A 22,459-nucleotide genomic window follows, 5' to 3' on the forward strand; every position below is an offset into this window, starting at 1 on the left:
GATACAGCTTTTGGATCTTTTATGTTTAAAACATTTCCATTTGTGGTCTGAGAAAAAGAGGGTTATACAGCAACAGCACCAGGGTGAGTAAATAATGACTGAGACTTCATATTTGGGGGAACCTTACTCATAACCACCTAAAATAAGAATAGAATAGAATAGAATAGAATAGAATAGAATAGAATAGAATAGAATAGAATAATTGATGATGTCTGACTGGTTCATATTCACATTCAGTACCTCCTATTCTCTTATTCTTTCCTCAAGTACTTTTGTCTCTTAAGCCTTGAACTGGAGGTCTGATCAAAGTTATTGTAACATGTTCCTGTATTGTTGATTCTGATGCATGTGTAACTGGTCATAGTCATAGAGTTTTTGATGTTCTGAAAAAAAAAAAAAAAAGCCAAAAAAAAAAAAAACCCTACAAGACTGTTTAAAAAAAAAAAAAAAAAAACTAATCCTGAATAAACCTTTTTTATATATATACTCAGTCGTAAAAGAGAGTGAGCGAACAATGTTTTTAGACTGTGTAAATGTAATGTCATGTGTTTTGCTATGCGAGCACAGCCACTGTAAACAGTTTAATTCCAAGATTATTACAATTCCAAGAGCGCTTTTGTCAGCGGCCACAAGATGGCACCACATCCTTTAAAAACTAACGGTGACTCTCACAAAACGTGGTCACATTTCGCCGCACACACACACACACACACACACACACACACACACACACACACACACACACACACACACACACACATATATATATATATATATATATATATACATATAAAATATATATATATACATAATATATATATATATACATATATATACATATATATATATATACAAAAAAAAAAAAAAAAAAATACATATATATATATACATATATATATACATATATATACATATATATATACATATATATACATATATATATACATATATATACATATATATATACATATATATACATATATATATACATATATATACATATATATATATACATATATATATATATATATATATATATGTATTGCAAGTCTTCTGAGGGCAAGAGATAAGGTTTGGTAAAAAAAAACAAAAAACAAATACTGATCGAAACTCCTTACTATGATTGTTCCTCTGCACACAAATATATATATAATCAAATAAAAAAACTAATTGATCACACATTTTTTTTTCTGAAATAAATCACAATTAATCCCACCTAACATAAAAGTTAAATATATATTTTATATTGCAATAATTTAACATTCAATCTTCTAATTAATGCAGAAACAACATAAAGAAAGTATATATTTTATATTTGTTTAATGGCATCTTTTTTATGACTGAAGGCAAGTATCACTGATATTAATACTACTGATGTCTCTATGAAAATGTTTTTTTTTTTACTAATATTTAACCATTGACTATAGCCATTCAACATTACAGTATAATTGAGAGCTATCAATTTTAACATTTATTAGACTTTAAAAAATAACAACTCCAGCTGCTCCAGGACAGTTTTGTAAACCATTTCAGAGACATGTTCTTAAATGTGACTCATATTACAAATACTTGCATGCAGTTTTAATTGCCTTTTTGGTAACTTAATGACTTAACTGACAACACAACTACGACACTGCAAGCTCATAGTTTCTTTTGCGCTTTGATATGAAACGTTACAGGCTACAGTGCGCGCTGCCGCATTTGTGTGTGCAATTGAAGAGCACGTGCTACGAGCACAGTATACTGGCTGACAGGACAGGAAAAATCACTTTTACTGAAACATCTCATCTGACTGCGTTCACTGTTCTACTTAAGCTCCCTAGTCACCTGTACCTTTTCCGCGCTCGTTTGACTTGCGCCTGGCACTCAGGCGAAGTTGAAGGGCACATCTGAAAGTCTCCCATTTGATATGTTCGTAAAGATGTTCTGTGCCTAAATAAATGCAATTCTTGTCAAGAAAAAAGAGGCAAAGGCAGCAGTTGTGAGTGGGGTGTCCAACCCTAGTTCTGCCCCTGTGTTAATTGCATAAAATAATTTTAACGCGTTAAAATGAAAATAAATAAATAAATAAAAATAATAATAATCACCTGCATTAACATGCTAATTTTGACAGCACTAGTATATATGTGTGTGCGTGTGTGTTTCTTAGTGTTCATTGCTCCCTACTCCCTGAGCAGGGGATATCTGTTGAAGTTTACCTCACTTTGGAACATTCATTCACGGATTTGCTCTGCGCAACATCTTCACACACGGGCAAGTGTGACATCATATACCTCCGTAAATAAACAATTTAAATTCACATCTCGCACACTTCAATACAATATGAATGGAACATATACGTTCACTTCGAACTGGAATCATGGCAGAATATCCTGTGATATCCACTTTGCGGTGCACTTATGTTCGAATAGAACAAACGTCTGAAGCGATAAGAGAAACATACGAAATTTGCAGAGCAAGTGGTCGCAAGGACTGGAATTGAAAACCACTGGTGTAGAGGACAATCTCACCCTTGTAGGGCTTTTTCCCCAAAGGAGTCTCCTTTCCCCATAGAACGCAAGTAGACGGGCTCCTGACCCGGACAGTCCTCTCGAGTCATCGTCACCTGGACGGGGATGAGAACAAGAGGAAGAGATATTAGCATGGGATCATCTTCACAGCATCACAGCTTTCACTTTACACTGAAATAGACTTACCTTTCCTTTACTGATAATGAAGAATGTGTCTCCTCTTGCCCCCTGGCGAATGATGTAGTCACCATCCTCATAGTGGGTCTATAAGAGAGAGAAAATTGGTTAGAGGACGTGAGGATTATATGGAAAAAGAGGATGGAAAAAAATACAGGTGGCACTTTCTACAAAGAGGGTATGAATAGAGGATGTGCAGACACAAGATCCAGCAGATTTCTAAGCAGAAAAGAGGCAGCACAACATCTCTGACCCTCAGTGTGCTATCTAAGACCTTGACCTCCAGACACATCAGTCTGAAATCAGATACGACCAGCAGATAGGAAACTGAAGCCCACAAAGACTCTGACACAAGCAAACTCTGTTCTAACATCACCTAGAATCTGACCTCCAACAAAACACCCACATACACACCTGCAGTCACTTTGATTTATTATCCAGAGAATGATCATAAATTTATAAATTATCAAAAATTTAAGTACATTTTTGTTAAATTCTTTTTATTATTTGTGACAGATTTCACAGTGACAGATTTCACAATGCTAAACACTCTTAATTGTCCTTAGGATAGGCTTATTTGTTCATGATAAACATTCATAGTATGTAGATTTTTAATTAAATAAAATCGATTAATGTTCAATAAAATCAAGTAAATGTTACATAACAAAAAACCTATATACTGATTAATATATATGATGTAATTTGTAGATGTGTTTTTCAGAACAAGCAGAATCATTTAACAGTTTTTTTTTTTTTTTTTTTAGCTTATGTGTGCAAACGTGTTTGTGCTGTCTTTATTTTAAATAAATGCAACTTGGTTTGACGTGCATACATTTTAAGTGTAGCTTAATTGTAAAAACTGCTTTTAAGTGCTGTTGTAGCTAGACTGTTTGATATAAGTGAATACCCCCTAATGGAAAGCACTCAAGTCAGTGTGAATATTCAGTAATGGAAAAAGATTCAGATATATCTGGACCCTAAATTCAGGCAGCTACACGGTATATGAGCAATTAATGGAGGAGTAGCATCAAATCTAAGTGACCACACGATGATGATGGAAGGACAGATTCCAGCCATGTGTCCAGACTTTCATTCCCCAGAACCTCCAGCAAAATTAGATATGCAAAATTAACATTTAAGTTCAAAAAGCTTCAGCAAATTTCAGTCTCATTTAAGGTAAATTATTAGCTGAAGAGACTCCCTCTACTCTCTGGAAATTCATAACATTTAATCAAATCACCAAAAAAAAGGAGTGGAATAAGAGTTTGACCTGAATTTGAATATTCACTGAGAGATGAGGATTGATAGGTGAGTCATTTTAATGACACAGAGCTCACAGTGCCATTAAATACTCTCATTATTTGACCTTACATCCTCACATCTGCCTATTCTATTATTATTTTGTTAGTGAACGTTATAAATGAAAGTTCACATCTGAACCAATGGGTTGAGGTTTGCCTGGTTAGCATGAACCAGCTAACCCCTGCTGGTAGATGCCGTAAATACAGCTTTCACATTGCCAAAAAACATCTTTAGCCATTGAAGCGCTTTTAAAAGTAGCTGTGTTTTGACAGAAATAATATATATATATATATATATATATATATATATATATATATATATATATATATATATATCTATATATTAGCAAGCAACAGTGTTGTCATTGTTGAATAAAAGCTATTAAAAATATTTTGAAATAAAAAAAAATAATAAAATAAGATGATAATTTAAAAGTTCAAAATTAGAAATCTTGCTTTGGTAAATAACTGAAACAAGTTTAATTTTAAGTAGTAAAATGACTAAAACTAATGGAAATATAAATTAATTAAGATTAAAGAGGTCATATGATGTGATTTATTTTTTTCCATTCTCTTTGGAGTGTTACAAGCTCTTGGTGCATGAAGGGGCATTACATTTCCGACGAGTGCTTGTGGTGTTCGACTAATCACAATGCACTGGGTCAGTTGGCCAATCAGAGCAGACTGCACTTGTCAGAAGAAGGGACTTTGTAGAAAACGAAGCGTTTGAGAGAGGCGGGGCATAGAGGACCTACAATAATGTACAGTATTTGAAAAATAAACATTAAAGCCTGACAACATATTCTGTTACACCAAATACACAAAATAATGATCTTTAAAAAAGCATCATATGACCCCTTTAAATAAAAATACTAAAAAACAAAAAATAAATACAAATGAAAAAATTTTAATCAACATAAAAAAAAATCAACATAAACACTGAATATATGTCATTATATTATAGTAGACATAATGTAACAGAGACTAACATTATAATATGTACATGTATGTCAGAAACTGAGCTGTATCCACTCAATCCACTTTGCGGTTGATGTTTCATGGTTGCTGTTTAAACAGTACAAATCTGATGGTGTCTATATTAGACATATTAAACATAAATGTAATTAATAATAAGAGCCAAACCAATTTCTGTGTTATTGTTATGAGGCTGTGAATCATGTTTTATTACAAAGGCGGACCACAGCCACTGCAAGATTATTAACAAATCCACAAAAAATGGAAAACAACAACCTTTCACCCCTAAACACAGGGAGCTGTGAGCCTCCATCACTCACTCCCCCCAGTGATAAATGTCATATTCTAATGAGGTGAGAGATGTGCTGTGGACCTTTATGTCTGTGAATGGAGAGACTGACTGATGACTAAGCTATTCACCAATGTCTGCAGCTCATCTTCTCCATGCTATGTCTTGGATAAAATCATTGATTTTTTTCTTTTGATGCTTTGGTGCAAAGTGGACCTTATATGTTTGACTGAGAACCGGTTATTCTCCATCTTATACAGAGAGAGAGTATAAACAACTCTGATTCATTCCACTACAACTTACTGAACCACATGCATTCAAGACAAGAAAGTCTAAAAATGCTCCTCTAAATTATTGATGGGCATGAATGAGGAGCTTTTATAAAACTTGAGCTGTGAGTCTTTCTTGCTGAGAAACCAATCCTTGATGGAATCTTGCTGATTTATTCACTTTTCCTGGCTTAAAAGTGAATAAATCAACATTATTTCAGCATAAATGCATTTACATTTTCTTCACTTGTGTATTCTTTAAAGTGTTAAAATACTTTGTTCCTGTGTTGTGTGCAAAGACTAACTCTGGTACTTTTTGTAAAACATCTTCCTGAACTTTCTTGCTCAACCAATGGTGGGTTCGATTGACAATCAGAGAGTTCGGTACATTTGGCTAGTGTGAAAGCTGTCATGTGAACGCGGTGTGCGTACCGGGGTACCAAACCTAAGACTACCTGCAGGGGGTGCCGGGAGCAAGGGTTCGAAACACCGCAAAACAAGCCCAGTGTGAAAGCCACCTATAACCAAAACTATTAAAATATGTTTTAGTAGGGGCAAATTGAAATAAAGCTGAAATAAAACAAAATATAAATATTAAAACGTCACTAACCATGAAAAATTAAAATTAAAATATAAAAAAAGCGCCATTTCATTAACAGTGCCCTTATGACTCCCATTTTGAATATTGCCTTTCATGCAGTGTGTAATATAGCTGTATGTGAATGTAAACAATCTGCAAAGTTGTAAAGCCGAAAGTGCACAACTAAATAAAGATTAGGTCAAGAAGACACTGTGTCCTATGCTGTGAAAGTAAATTCATTTTATTGTCACATTTGAAAGATGACACTGCAACAGAATCAGAAGATAAAATTATTTTTTTTCCCCACTGTACCCCGTCATTTTACTGATGACTGCTTCTCCAATGTGTTCCCGTCATTTTACTGATGACTGCTTCTCCAATCTCAGGGAGTTCAACACTGGATTCACAAAACGCTTGTTCTTGAAAGATGGCTCAGTATCCTGTTTATTTGAACCAGCTGGCTCTACTGAATCACAAACCTGTATGTATGATAAATAATAGATGTTTATATTGTCTATCAAAATACGGAACTATGGGTAACTAGGATCACGTATCGATTCCAACACATGGGAGGGGGGGGGGGGGGGGGGCGGTGTCAAAAAATAACCAATATCCAACTTTGGGACGTGTCAACTCGTTGAGCCCAATAAGATCAGAGGGTTAGAGCCGTCACGGGGGGAAGTGTGAAGGGTGTTCGTCGATAGAACTGCCTGTGTCGGGTGGTAGTAAACATGGGTCGTTCAACTACAACAAAAAAAAAAATGGAGAATTGTTGCGAACTGAAAAAGTTAATATTAAATGCATTTTTGAAAAAAAATGAAAGTGACGTTTTTTAACTTGCATGCATGTAAACCTATACAATATTAGGAACCTTAAAAATGGCATAATAGTGGGTGCACTTTGTAATGTAAGGATAAACCCAGGATGTAAATAAGATCTGGGAAGTTACAACTGGCAAGCAAACAATAAAATATTTCATTATATTATAGTAGATTGTTTTACCAATGACGCAGTAACTTTTCACTGTCTGTTGTTTCATCCTAAGAGGGAACATTTTGTATAGAACGTAAATTCCTATAGGAAATTATGACTTCGTACAACGGCAACTTGCGAAGAACTATACTTGTTGAGACAGTTGACTTTTCTAACAATAAACAAACTATCTTGCTAAAAAGTTGCTAACTGAAGGTGTCCCCAAAAGAGCATACTTCAAATATAGCCGATGCTCACATTTTGTTCATTTCGAAGAATGAAACGAAAAGGTTTGTAAATCAAAGTCAATCTAAGTTTCAATCTTTAAAATATATATTATATATATACTATATCTATATCTATATATATTGTTGACGTGTGTCCCTGAGCGCTCGTCAGCGTCGCCCTGGCAACACAGTGGGAATCAACCGGCACTAGCTCGTCAAGGGCTGAGACGGCGCACCTGCAGCTCGGTAACGGCCGTCTACTTAAGGTGGAAGGCACGCAGTATGGTGGCAATGTCTCCGACGCAGAAACTAACTCTTTCCACCTCTGTTGTAGAGAGAGCAGCGCGTGTGACCGTCAGCCCCAACCAGGAGAGCACAGCACGGGATCCACCACTCAAGGCACAGAGAGCGAGGGAGTTGGAGCACAACGTTTTCAATAAATCCACCCCTTCAGGGATTTTCTCTGTCTATCGGTTGTCGTGTAGTTCCTCACCTGCGCCACAATATATATATAATTTTTAGTTTTTACATTGAGGTTATCTAAATAAAATACAGGCAAATTAAACCACAGCTAGTGGTGTTGTAAAGGTTTGAATGTGGAAGCGATCAGTGCACCGAGATGTAATTGCTTTAGAATTTTAATTACAGTTTTGTTTTGGCCTAAGGATTCAGGAAGAGTTCCATAAACCTCCCTCATATGACATCATCCAGCTTGTCTCAGTATTTCCTCTGGAAGACCTCGGAATGTCAGGACACTGTCCATCCGAGACACAAACTTTTTTGACCACAATTTTTTGGGTGTTTTTAATGTTATGTAAATCTTAGTGTTTCATCCTTAATAAACTACGAATTGGCATTATATCCTCCAGAAACTGTTCAACACTATTAATTGCATTTCCCAACTTCAGGTAATTCATACTTATTCCTCACTGTACATTGGTGAATGTTTTAGTCTGACCATTGGTTGAAACAGCTGGTCACATCACACATTGCATAAACTCAGAGTGAGGGCTCTCTGCCACGGAAACACAATAATATCGTCAATCACCATAATACAAACATTTCAAAACATATCTGGTAAGTGTGTGTAATGGAGTAAACCGGTTTGCATGGAGGAAAAGGTTGGGAGGAAAAAGGTTTGCATTGGCTAATATGTATCCGCTTGAGATAATTGCCACAAAGCCAGGAAGGCATTCATATCTACAGTATCGTAATAAAAGCTGTAATTTATCTAAATCTAATATTTAAATCATGTTTAGGATGAAAAAATGGCAGGACTGAGGCTGAATGTAACGCTACTGTAGGTTTCTGGTTCGGGAACCCCCTGGGTAACGCAGGGAAAACCTTAGATTGACCCTGATGAGATTCTGGCCGACTCTTGGCTGTTGCGTTATCACATATGCAAGAACGGCTCTTTCCCAACCAACACATTTAGCTACAAAGAATGTGAACCTAAACTTAGGGGCTGTCAAATCGAGAATGAGCATCACTCACTGTCACGTGTCAATGATCCATACATCAATAACTACTCCCTTGCCATAAATATTTCACATCATATCAAAACACCTTCAACCAGAAGTTGTGCCAGTAAAAGTTCTCCTATTACAGTTCAGTGTAAGAACTGTTCTTGAGCAAGCAAGGAAAGGAAAAAACTAAAAGGTGTCTCACTGGGAAATACCAGTAACAATGCAGTATTCTCCACCAAAATTCAGAGGCTAATCTTTGGTCTGAAAAAATGGATCTAGAGCCACGACAGGTGATTTTATGTTTTACTTACTCATTTAGGTCGTTTTGTTGGAAGAAAAACAACAGAGGCTAGGCTGGAAATAGAAAACTTCTTTAAAGCAGTTTTAAACACTGTAGAAGCATCTTTTCCCAACCGAGAGATTAAAAATTACCCTGCCTGATAATACCCACATCGTAGACAGTGGGGGACCACTATTGGGACCAGTATTTAACAACTGTAAAGAAGCCTTGGAAGTCGTACCATCAGATATTCAAATTTTACATATACTTTTTACTTTATATATGTATGTTCTGTAATATGAATAGATTCGGATAGTATTAATCCAGTAATAAAATCACACAATTTGTATTTTTTAAAATATATTATTAGATAACCCAAAAATTTGCTCTTTCAGTCATATTAGATGTGTTGCCAATCAAGTTACATTTTAAATGTTAAGGGGTTTGAATCCGCTAGTTCAAAAATGGAATAATAACACAGCACTTTGCTGGGGCAAAAGCATCATCATTATGTGTAAGCTTGGTACCAAAGAACAAATTTTCAGTAAAAAAAAATACGATTCACTATGATTTAGATTTTTCACCAAAGAAGATCAAGTCCAAAGAAAAATATTAGAAAACTGTTATATATAAATATACCGCTATTCTATATTATTACACAGCCAATGTTTTTATTTATTATGTATTATTTTATTTTCCATTCAGAGAACTAAACAGATAAATAGTGCCCTATATCAGCAGACAGATATCATGGGATCACAAAACACACATTGTTAATAATAAATTCTCTCAGATTCTGGAGTAAGCTCAGAAAACTAACTATGAAAACCTACATTTCATATTGGTCTATAAACCAGATCAGTAAAAAATGCACAAAGTTCAACTCCCAGCGTCTTGTCTAATGCATTCGCTTGCACTCCGCTTTTGTTTGTTAACGGCTGTAGTTTCAAAGCCATAATTATGACAACAATTAGGTCTAATTATTCAGCTAATAAATATAGCAGTCAGGGATGGGGGTAATATCATTAATCATTAGATGAAACCACAATTATGAGAATGCATCTGAGATGAACGCTCTTCATTATTAAAAAAACCACTCACATACTATTCATTCTTCTCGTGTTTAATGTTACATAAAACTGCAGAGACTAGCGAGAGAGCGAGAAGAGGTGACACAAGAGTGGAGAGATCCATGAACAAGGACCGGGCGAGGAAAGGAGATCGGGTTCACTATAGAGAGTTTCGCGTGAGAGCCAATTGAATGTCACGATATGTGCGGCCCCACCCCCCAATGCCGCGAAGGAAACTCATAATGGTATTTCTGCCTCCAAGAAATCCTATGTTGCCTTTAAAGTCTTTGCCATTGAAGGAAGACTTCTTCCCGTCATCAGGTTCGGCTCCCAGTAGCCCAACAATGCAGCAATTCTGTCTTTTTATTGTGTAAAAAAAAATATACCCCATGCTCTCCTCTTTGGCAAAGTTGCCATTATGCAAATTAACATGTCAGTGAAACGTCAGCAGCTGATCACGGATGATTATAAGTAAGAGATGCACTCCCATACAAGACAGTTTGCCTCACCTTTCCATAACTCCATATTTTCTGCATGGTTTGATGAAGTCCCGTCCTCAATAATGATGGTATGGGAAGCCACTGTTTCTGTGCCATGGCCACATAACTGTCCCATCAGCAACTGGGAGAAGCTGAAACACACATCAGAAAAAATTGCCATCAATATGAGCTAGATCAATAAATGTATACGCCATCATGTTTTGGTCAAAGTGTGAAATAATGTTTTTGGTTGAACAATTGCAATGGTTCTTAATGGGGCCTATCCTTTATTCTTCTATGTCACCTACAGCGTAAGCCTAATAATAACCTAATAACTTTCTTAAACTTTTAATATTGTAAAGGCTTTGTAAATAACAAACATGTACAAGGATAGACATTAGAATGATTTTTTTGGGGGGGGGTTCCACTTAAAATTCATAACACACACGAATGCATGCATACACACACACACATATCTTACATACAACAGATATTCCATACATACATACACAAACACACACACACACACACACCACACACACAATTTTGGGAAACCCCTTGCTGAAATCTGAGAAAAGTGTGAACATAATTTAAAATAAACTCTCGACTGTGAGATGGTCGATACAATAATGAATGTTTATTTTGTATTTATGTACGTCCTGAGTAAGATATTGTACATAAAAGATGTTTACTTTAGTCCACAAGACCAAAAAATAAAGAATAAATAAATAAATAAATAACAATAAAATAAAACTAATATCTGAACCGGCCTCATACAGGGTCCACTCACACACCTGTCTTTGTGACAGCCTTGTACAGACCCCCACCGTTGATGAAGAAGAAGTGGAGGAGATTTCTGAAGAACTTGCTAGAATACATCGTGTACATCCATCCATACAAGGTCCTAAACAGTGATGTCTTCTAAACTATAGTATGTACAATTGACAATGTTTGCCAGCATGGGTTGATCACAATATCAGATACCACAGTCTGGGCGTTGTGTACTCTATTGGTTAAAAAAACATAATGACTGGAAACAATGTCATGAAAGTAAATTAATAACATCTGGTTTTGAGGACATTAAACTATTTCCTCTTGCTTTGTGTATTTAAAAGTTTCTGATGTTACTTTGGTTCTGTAAATTAAATGCATGCATTTCCGTAGCTCAAACAAAAGTGCATGGCTCTAGCAATGCCAAGGTTATGAGTTCAGTTCCCAGGGAAAGCTATATAACGGTAAATTAATGTAAATTAATGTAAATGCATGAATTTAAATGGTGCCTTAGTGCCTTCAAGAAATAGTCCATGTAGTCCTCTATCTATAATGTGAAAAAGTCATCTCGTCAGAATCAGGAGCAAAATATGCACAGATCAACCCACAGTTTACAAGCAAAACAACAGTCCAAAAATCTTAACAAACTATGTTGGGGGATTTTGAGTGTGAGAGAAAGGGGCATGGACCTTTTTTCACTGAAGAAAACTAAATGTAATTTTGGATTACTGGGACTGGTATTTCAGCCAAAAAAAGTGTCTTAATAGATTTGTTTCTTATAAACAGGCAGCTTTTCCTACTTTACAAGACTTCAATTGATGAAAGATTAATTGAGTCGCGTGTGGATTACTTGTGGACTATTTTTCTGTTTTTATCAGCCATTTGGACTCTCATTCTGATGGCACCCATTGACTGCAGAGGATCCATTGGTGAGCAAATGATATAATATTACATTTCTCCAAATCTGTTCCAAGGAGAAGAACAACAAACTCTACATCTTGGATGGGCCTGACAGTGAGTTCATTTTCAGCAAATTTACATTTTCATTTTTGTAGAGAACTATTTCAAGGAAATATTTCAAATACATTTGTGATGGACGTGTTGAATCACATAAACAACATTCGAAGGTAATCAGAAATGCATGTGACCCCATCACATTTGTTTTTGTAAACACAAATAACCATCCAGTTGAAAAGATTTGCCCATGCATACAGCTTTAGTTTATTGAGCATGTCTGATATCAGCAGTGCTTGACAAAAATAACAGCAAGCATGTTTGTGCTAAGAATACAATTCAGGTATATTTAGAAACTAAGGTGTGCATACTTTTGTGTTTTTCACTGTTGGTGCTTCATCAACATGAAGTATCAATGATCTAGGAAGTGTCTGTAGTGACAAAGTCATAGACTTTCTTCTCGACAAAATGCCCCAGCAGCTGTGACAAAAGTAAGCTCAGGTCATTCATTACACATCACTAACAACACTTTTTTGACAGCTCTGTTTATCTTTTATTGATATAAGACGCTCTCAGTCATATATTTTCAAATCTCAACAGGATCAATAGTTTTACTGAATGTTTTCGTAGTTAACTGCCCAAGGAAAACCATATTGTTCTGAAAAGTGAAAAAAAGAGATAGCTGCCCAACAGAGCCAAAAGGATTGTTGTGTGTTCCTGCAGGTTTTTAGACATTGCCACAGCAGACTGGATAGGGAGGAAAAGAACTGCTGAACAGTTATTATTTTTGTATTCTTTGCGAACAAAAAGTATTCTCGTAGTTTCGTAAAATTACAGTTGAACTACTGATGTCATAATGGACTATTTTAACGATGTTCTTGCTACGTTTCTGGACCTTGATCGTGGTAGTAACCTTGCTGCCTATGGGAGGGTCAAAAATTTCTCAGAATGCATCAAAAATATCTTAATTTGTGTTCCAAAGATGAACGGAGTTCTTACAGGGTTTGGAATGACCTGAGGGTGAGTAATTAAAGACAGAATTTTCATTTTGGGCCAATCAGGGGCCAATAACTCATACATCTCATTTTGCTTTCCATTTATAGTCTAGCATGTTTTGATTGATTTTTCTTAATTACAGATATGTCTACAAAATTTACAGATGTGCTAGACTGATGTTGATCCAGGTTCATCAGACTGATAACTGAACAATGGATAAACATACAGTAATTCTCTCCAATACATCTATCACAAACAGGTTGAATTCAAGACTGAATTCAGATTTGTGCCTGAGTCTGACTGACTTCATCGGGTCTAAGCTAAATACTTTAGACTTTCATCTGACACCTGTAGTTTTTTTCTGCCTGGAGGGAGAGAAAGAGAATAAGAGCAAATAACAAAAAGAGCAGTATAAGGCACACAATGGAGAGACAGACAGTCCTGGCAGATTTATTATGTAGTGAAAAACAGCCGTTATGCAGGCGGTGACTTTACTGTTTAAAACACCCACTCTCTGCTGTGTATTAAAGAGAGAGAGAGTAAAATCAGCTCCTGTTTGGATCTGTAATGACATTCAGCCCCGTGGCAGATCAGAATTCATCAGATACACACAACAACTTAACAGCATCCACCTACACAACTGCCAACATATGTTCATGAAGACAAACATTACTTTGCTGCATTTCAAATTTACTCCATATTTACCTGAATCTAAATCCCTCATTCAAACCAGATCAAATGGGTTCAACGCTAAGGATTTGTTCTACTGGCCTGATTGGGCCAGTGGTTCGAATTATTACTTGCCTTGCCAACATTTTCACTGGTCCTGCCACAAAAAGTAAAATGGTTGCCTTATCAATGTTTTTGATCTATTTTATCTTGTATTCTAATAAATAAGCTTATGAGCCCAGTATTATGGATACCAATGAAATTTTACAATTCTGGATTTCAATTTCGATACAACAGCAAAAACTACTAGCCTGACAAATATAAAGTTCAAATCATTATTAAAGACAAGTCTACCAGTCAGAAAATAAGAACAAAGGAACAAATTACAAGCAATTACACCACTGAATATATAGAAAAAAAGACACAAATGAATAATGCTTTAGGATTTTATGTTTGTAGATGTTCAGGTACAGAAATTGAATAAATCACATTTAATAACATTTCCATATTCTTCACTGTGTTTCAGAGCCATTAGTTGTAACCACTGTTAGTTGTATGTATTAATAAACACACACACACACACACACACACACACACACACACACACACACACACAGCATGTGCAATGTTGGATTTGAATTAGACTGTATAATTTAAAGCTCACAGTTCATGCACGGAGCACACTTCTAACGAGCTGATTATTTATGCCACAGTTCATGCACGGAGCACACTTCTAACGAGCTGATTATCTGAATCAGGTGTTTTAATAAAAAAAAAAAAAACACAGTTCATGCACGGAGCACAATTCTAACGAGCTGATTATCTGAATCAGGTGTGTTAAGAGAGAAATGCAAAATATGCAGAGCTGGGGGGCGCGAGGACTGGAATTGAGAACCGCTTGTTGTTTGTCGTTTCTCCGATCACAAATGCAGACATGGTGTTATGTTTACGTGGCGCGATGCAACACACAACGCGTAAAAAACACAGTATAAGTCATTTATAATATGTCCCCACTGGATTGCAACAAATGGCTCATTTGTAATGGGTTTATTGAGGTTTTTGTCTTGTCTCGCTGGTGTTCTTACAAATAAAATAATAAAATAACTTTAAGGGGTGTAACATTTCCGTCACACGCTTGAGGAATTATTGTTTAGAAATAATATAATATATTATCTGTTTCTTAGTTGAGAATGAATAACTGTTAATCTAAAGAATCTCCAATACATATGTAAATATATGATATTATTTTTTTTAGATATATCACCCAACCATATGTATGTTTCCTTGCAGGCCATCAACACCCAGAGATGCATCCCATCTCTGGCAAAAATTATGTTCTCAATTAACATAAAGGATAGAAGCTGTGTGGTCAGAGGCAACACATGTCCCAGCATGCTTTCTGATAGCACAAGTTAATATTATTCATGTGGGAGAGGAAACGTATCACTACCAAACTTGCCCTGACATGACCCGTTCTCTTCCAACCCTATACTGACAGATTCATCTCCCCCATAAAACCAGATTCACTCTCATGACACAGGCAGATTTCTAAAGGTGACAAACACTGTCCCCCACACAGTCTTTTTCATTTAAAGAGAAAACAAGAACAATCAGACAGCACTTCTTGAAGAAGATACCTGCATTTGCAACGTAGAAGTTAAAGAGAGTTAAAGTTTTACGTTAAATGATAGATTCTGAGAAACTTTGATACTGTTAACTTCATGGTGTTAATTGCCTCTCTTCACTCCCACTTTTTCATACTTTAATAGAGTTTGTGAGATTAATTAATTTTAGATAATGAAGAAGAATAAAAAGACATTTCCAGAACACTATGTCTTATGGTCCAGAATAGACCTTTGTTCATTCAGGACTGCATGATGGAGCCACACAGGTTTCATGCTTTTAGCAGCATGTCTTCTTAAAGACAGAGCAGAGATTTCCATTTCTGCTCAGCAGAAACCTCAGGGAGAGTGAACTATTACGACTGCAAGGTAGTCTCAAAACATGGATGCACTGCAACTAGCATAAACAGTAGTATCCAATAAACAGAGCAGAGATTTCCATTTCTGCTCTTTCTCCAAAGAAATTGTGCCATCACTTCAAATTTTACAACATTTTCTCAAGGACAATTCATATTCAATTCAACAGTAAGAAGAAAAGCAAAAATATGCAGTCAGAGTCTGGAAATGAAAGGAGGTCGACAAACACAGGAATTTGAAAAAGATTCCAAAAAATAGCCTTGACTGTCTCTTTTTTAGAAAGACGTGGCAGATGGCAGGTGAACACACACTAAAGGCTGTTTTGTTATTTTGTGGCCTATTCGAAAAACAAAAAGGATCCAATATAGCTGCAAGCAGAAATGAACCAGTCAACAATGGCAATGTAAGACTATGCAGATATGTTTCAGTAGATTTGTTCAACACCACCGGTGGCAAATGTATGAAAAGTACTGAAGTTCAAAAGCTATGAGTGCACTCATCATTATTTAAAACTTTTTAGAACTTCATGACCAAAAGTTATTTGCAAGCAAAACGTACCTACTTTCAGGAAATTGTGGCAATTACACATACAGAATTTCATGCCAATATGAGCAATTTCCAAATTTGACTTCTACTTTTCTATTTTGTGTCTTTAACAGCAAAATCTTTTATGTTTTTTTCTTCCAAAACTGTTGAACACCAAATATCCAAAGGATCCAGGCGTTTGCATAAATGATTTGAGTCCATTTTTAATTCCAAAAACATTGTATGAAGAAATAACAAAAACATAAATAAACAGGTTCATACAAGGTAAATATTAAAATCAATTTGACCAGATAGTGGTGCTATACCCACATGGTCTCATGACGATCTAACCCAAATTTAGTGCAAAACTAATAGAAAAGGAAATTTGTAAAACGTAATTGCCAGTCAGGCAGAATTTGGTTGTAATGAAATAAGTGTGATGACCCAAGATATAATGGGAAAAAATAATTTTGTTTCTATGACATTATGCAAAATGCCGATTTTAGACAGGAAGCAACCTTCTAATCCATATTTACATTATGTTGAACAGTTGGAAAAATGCAGGGGGAAAAAAAAGCATTTATACTTTTTTACTTGCTGTGTGTCTCAAACAAAACTCATGGATATTGCAAATGTTTGCAAATCCACTAATTATTTATTCTTTAGAAGAGCTTGTGTAGCAACCTTATAAATCCTGATTCCACTAAACTGCAAGAAGCCAGCCAGTCAGATTACAACTTGTGATTTTAGTCAGTCTGTGCCATTAGTGTGTGCAGTATGCATTAGATGGTGAATTGAAATGGCACTAGGGCTGCTGGCTCATTAATATTTTTGTGAAAAACTATGAAAATATTTTAGAAAAATAAAAGGCGATCTTTTTCTTCAGGATGAACAGAAAGTTAAAAAGAATGGCATCTGAAATGGAAATATTCTATAACAATGCAAAAGTCTTACCTGTCACTTATATACTGAACTGATACAGCTGATCAGTTTCCTTTTTCATCTAAACATGTTATAATTTGAAGGCTTACTCAGCAAATACAGATATGTGATTTATTGTGATTAATTTGAAGAACAGCATTTAATGATAATTTTGTACTGGCTTTAATCAACAACTTACTTAGTTACAGTAAAGATACTGAACATCTGTGTTTTGATCTCATTCTTTTACGCCACGAACATGGATGTGTTTGCTTTAATAATGTTCTTGGACTTCCCACAGGCTTATAATGTGCTTGTTAGGGTATGTCAGTGTTTCTCTCATAATATCTGTTGAGCATCCACTTGGGTTCAATATTTACATTAGAGTATTGTGATAAAGAGCCTTCATCTAGCCCTGTCCTGTAAAGTAGTGGATCTGTTCTCTGTTGCTCTGCTCTGTTGTTTATAGCTGTGAAAGGACAGGGCAGCTGTAGGGTGGGTAAGATCAGAGCAGGTCAAAACCACTTCAAGCGCTGACATATCTGTGCTGTTTCCCCTGTGCATTCTAATACTCTAAGCCACAGCTTCTCCAGAAGACTTATTTAAATGCAGACACCACTAGAATCCAACTACAACAAAAGGTGTGTGTTTGAAAGAAAGAGACAGGGAGAAAGACATGAATAACCACACATGCAGCTATGCAAACACTTGGATGGCAATACAAAAAGTTTTTCTGAGGAAAAGCGTTGTCTGCCACAACTAAATTTGTAGTTCGCAAAAGATTTGAAAATTGTTTGATTGCTTAGAAATGAAATGCAGTTATATTCAACGAGCCCCACAGTTTGCGATGTCATTCATGTCTCTAGCACAAACAACTACAGCTACATGTAAAAAGGGCTTATCCCTTTCTGGTAAGCTTGTGCATATTGTGTGAAAATTACTAGGCTTACATGTTCATTACATTAATTAAAATATACAAAAATAAGGATTGTGAAAAATGCACCATATTTTCAAAAAAGAAAAAAGAAAACTGTCATAATTGCACATTGCATATCTGCAGTGCTAAACAATTTCCCACTAGGCCTCCATAAAACTGCACTACAGGAATTGAGGGACAAATTGGAATAATTGTCTATTGTAATCAACAACATGCAACAGATGATTAAAATGTGGAAAATTCCTTTACATTTACATGAATAGAACTGAAGTGAAAACTGTAATGAATATTATCCAGACTCTATTCTGAGCGAAATTAGAGATGTATTGCATTTGGCCGTGCATGGAGAGATCAGACGCATGCATGTCCCTTAATCCCAGTCCAGCTCACTTCCTGTCCCAGATGCTATCCAGACAGACAGAGAGCAGAAGAGTGCAGGAACACCATTAACACAGCCGGAGGAGGAGAGATAGAGTGGAGGGGAAAAGAGGAAGGAGAAAAAGAGCCAAGCAGAGGCAAGAAGAGAATATGCATGAAGAAGATCAATGGTACAGAGGAAAAAGAAACAAAGAAAAGAATGGAATAATAAATGAGAGAAGCTTGCAAATAATTCAGAAACCATACAGCACACAAGCCTGTGCATATGAGGTGATCTGGTTAAAATCTGGTTAAGTGTGTTTTTTCCCCTCACAATTCTGAGTTTACATTTCTTTTGACGTTCTTTCTCAGTATTACAAAATAAAATCTCGCAATTCTGAGTTAATATCTTGCAATTCTGACTTTTTTCCTAAGTTTGCATTTCACAATTGTGACTATTTATCTCACAATTCGGACTTACTTTCTTGCAATTGGTGAGTTTATACCTCACAATTCAGACTTTCCTTTTCAGAATTGTGAGTTATAAACATATCTTGCAGTTATATCTCACTAGCAGGTTATATCTCACAATTCTGTTTATGTCACAATTCTGCATTTGTCTCACAATTCTGCATTTATACATCTGAGTTTAAAAAACAGTCTTTATTGTGAGATATAAACTCAGAATTGCTATGGAAAAAGTTAGAATTGTGAGATAAAAAGTCGCAATTACCTTTTTATGATTTTATCTGGTGGCAGAAAAAGCTTACACGGTCAACATTAATTATGGATTATAAACTATGGCTATTACAGAATCAGATCTGTATTTTGGGGGCAACTTGGGACTTTTTCTAAATGTGTAAAAGCCTAATTAAAATGTGAAATTGTTGAAAAGAGTTGTCAAGGTTTAATACCCAGGGTTAGGGGGATGTTTAAATCACAAAAAAGCCAACAACATCCTAGAATATCCAAGCACAATTTTCCACTTATTTGTTGTCTCCTAATATTAATTCAATCTTTATATCTCTCTCAATCTGGCCTCCTGTCTATCAGTGAAATCACAGATTATCATCACAGATGGAGCAGCCGATTCTCTTCCGTCATACTGAGAATGATAATCCTCAAGCTGTGCTAATCTATGTATGTAGTTGAAAAAAAAATCCAAAATGTCCCCTGCTTGAGAATCAAAATCAGGATCATTTTATTTATCACTGTGCTGCGCGTGTACTCACTTCTTACAGTGGCCGTCCTGGTGCAGTTATAAAGAATGGCAAGCTCTCCAAACACCTTTACTGGTCCCATAGTGCACAGCTTCAGTCCTTCTTTAGTCACTTCAACTCTTCCCTCTGAAAATAACACACCACAACTGTAAACAACACAGTAAACACTTCTAAACAATATTTATACATACTGAGATAGAGACACATTTAAAACCAGACCATAACAGTCTGAATAATGGTGAATTTCAAGACACCTGGGAAGAATATGTCACCGTCATTTTAATCTCAAAAATATTATTATTTTTAAAAATATAAGGAAAGTGTTTTGCTATAAAAAAACAAGCGTAATAATATTTAACTGGAAATTTTGCTTTATTTAAAAAAAAAAAATTTGCAAAATCACAATGCAGAAAATTTTAAAACAGGCTTAATGCCCATGCATGTAAATAATAATATATTATTAACAAATTTTTTTTGTTTTTGAAAAAAATATTGAACAAAATTACTAATAAATTATTATATGTGTGTGTGTGTGTGTGTGTGTATGTGTGTGTGTGTGTATATATATATATATATATTATAAATAAATTCATAAAAAAGTTAAAAGTTTAGAATGTCACCCTTAGAGATGAACAAATTTTAAAGTTCATATTAAACAACACATATTAAGTTTCATATCAAGCATTCTCTTAAAGAACAGTAAGTCGTCTTTAGTGTAACTGCACATTAAAATACACCCTGTCTCTCTCTCTCTCTCAGAGGTGTCAACTGTAGATGGCCTGATATGATACATTGTGAGCAGAATAACAGAAAGTCAAGCAGCTTTTCTTACTTTTAAGCAGCTGATCACACAGACAGGTGATGACACAGGTGAACGACCATGTGAGATGAGAGAAAGCAGTGCAGAGAAAGATATTGAAAAGGTGTGAAGGGCATATCAAAGTTGTAGAGATGAGAGATAGTGAGATATGAGAATGCAAGAGAATGAGAGAAAAGTAAAAGAGAGCTGATGACCCTTCCCTTATTATGGACTATTTAATTTATCATTAATATTCAGCTCTGGCAGAACAGGATTATGACTTTCATATGGCCTTGACCTAATCAAACCTTTCTCTGCATTCATTATTATCATGGTCCAAAATTAACTTTTTGCCACACTTGCCAACGGCGAATGAATTGAGAAAATTTACAAGCCATAAAATTTGTATTTAACATCTGTGGATAATGGAATTATTTCAATGTTTTAACTTTGCATGCTTATGACAAGCAGCACAGCTCATTGTGTGACTCGCAGCATCACATTCAGGATGAACCAGTCTCCATCTGTCTGCGATATTTCTGTTTTAGTGGCTTAATGCGAGAAATATTCCATATATGTCACCACATGGAGTTCTTCAGAAAATGAAATTAGGCATTCTAGATGAACTGATAACACCATTTCCTCTGAGCTAAACGACACAACAGATGTTTTCCTGAGTAGACGCTTTATGTCTTTGATTTGAAAAAACGCACATCACTTACATCAGAGAAAAGTCTGTCTATCATTTTTACAGTTTGGCATAAAGCATGTAATGTTGCAGTTCCTAAAAAAGTTACTAGCCAGCTGGCAAGTCATTCTGTTTTATTTACTCACCAAAGCCAAATTTTACTCATTTATACATTCTGCACTTTTAATTTTATTCCCTCATTATGACATCTCTAATGATTAATCAAATGAGAACAAGTACCACCTACAAATTTGTCCTTAATTTTTTTTTTTTTTTCAGTCAAAGTGACACACTGGTGCCACCATGTAAGTTTCACCTCCTACCAGATGAATGCAAGAGGAAGGCTGAAACATAATGCTGCATTGCTGTTATATATAACAAAGTTTCCGTGTGCTTCACTGACTACAACTGGAGTGGTATTGATCTAGTGCACTAGCGATGCAGCTGTGGTCGTTTGACGGGTTGAAAGTGAAACTTAAATGACCAGATGGCATGAGGTGAAGCTGATTTTGATGTAACTTTTCAATAATTAATATAACAAATTGTCATTTAATGAACTGGAACAGCTTACTAATAGCAGTTTTCTGCCCACAGAATCCCATTAACTGCTCCTGTCATTTTACGATTGTAAAAGACTGACTTGCCATTGAATAAACATATTGACATATGAACTAATGCAGTGGTTCCCAATCCTGGTCCTGGAGAACTCCCAACACTGCACATTTTAGATGTCTCCCTATTTAAACACACCTGATTCAACTCATCAGCTCATCAGTGAAGACTCCAAGACCTCAAATGTCTGTGTCAGATAAGAGAGATACCAAAAGCGTGCAGTGTTGGGGGTTCTCCAGGACCAGGACTGGGAACTGCTGAACTAATGTATGGATATATGAACAATAAAAATATTGACATGAACTAATGTATGGATACATGAACTAATCCTGTCTTATATATAACAGAGATTTTAGACTGCATTTTTATTATTTAAAATTAAAAACCTTCAATATCAGGTTGACTGACCCTGCACTATGTCAAAAAACAACCAAGC

At 35.6% G+C, this 22,459-nt stretch overlaps 1 pseudogene; it reads right to left on the minus strand.

The window, feature by feature from the left end:
• Window positions 1–22,459, minus strand: part of LOC109079018 — a 53,146-nt pseudogene that overhangs the window by 16,190 nt on the left and 14,497 nt on the right.

Source organism: Cyprinus carpio, chromosome A13 (genome assembly GCF_018340385.1).
Source record: "Cyprinus carpio isolate SPL01 chromosome A13, ASM1834038v1, whole genome shotgun sequence".
Lineage (NCBI taxonomy): Eukaryota > Metazoa > Chordata > Actinopteri > Cypriniformes > Cyprinidae > Cyprinus > Cyprinus carpio.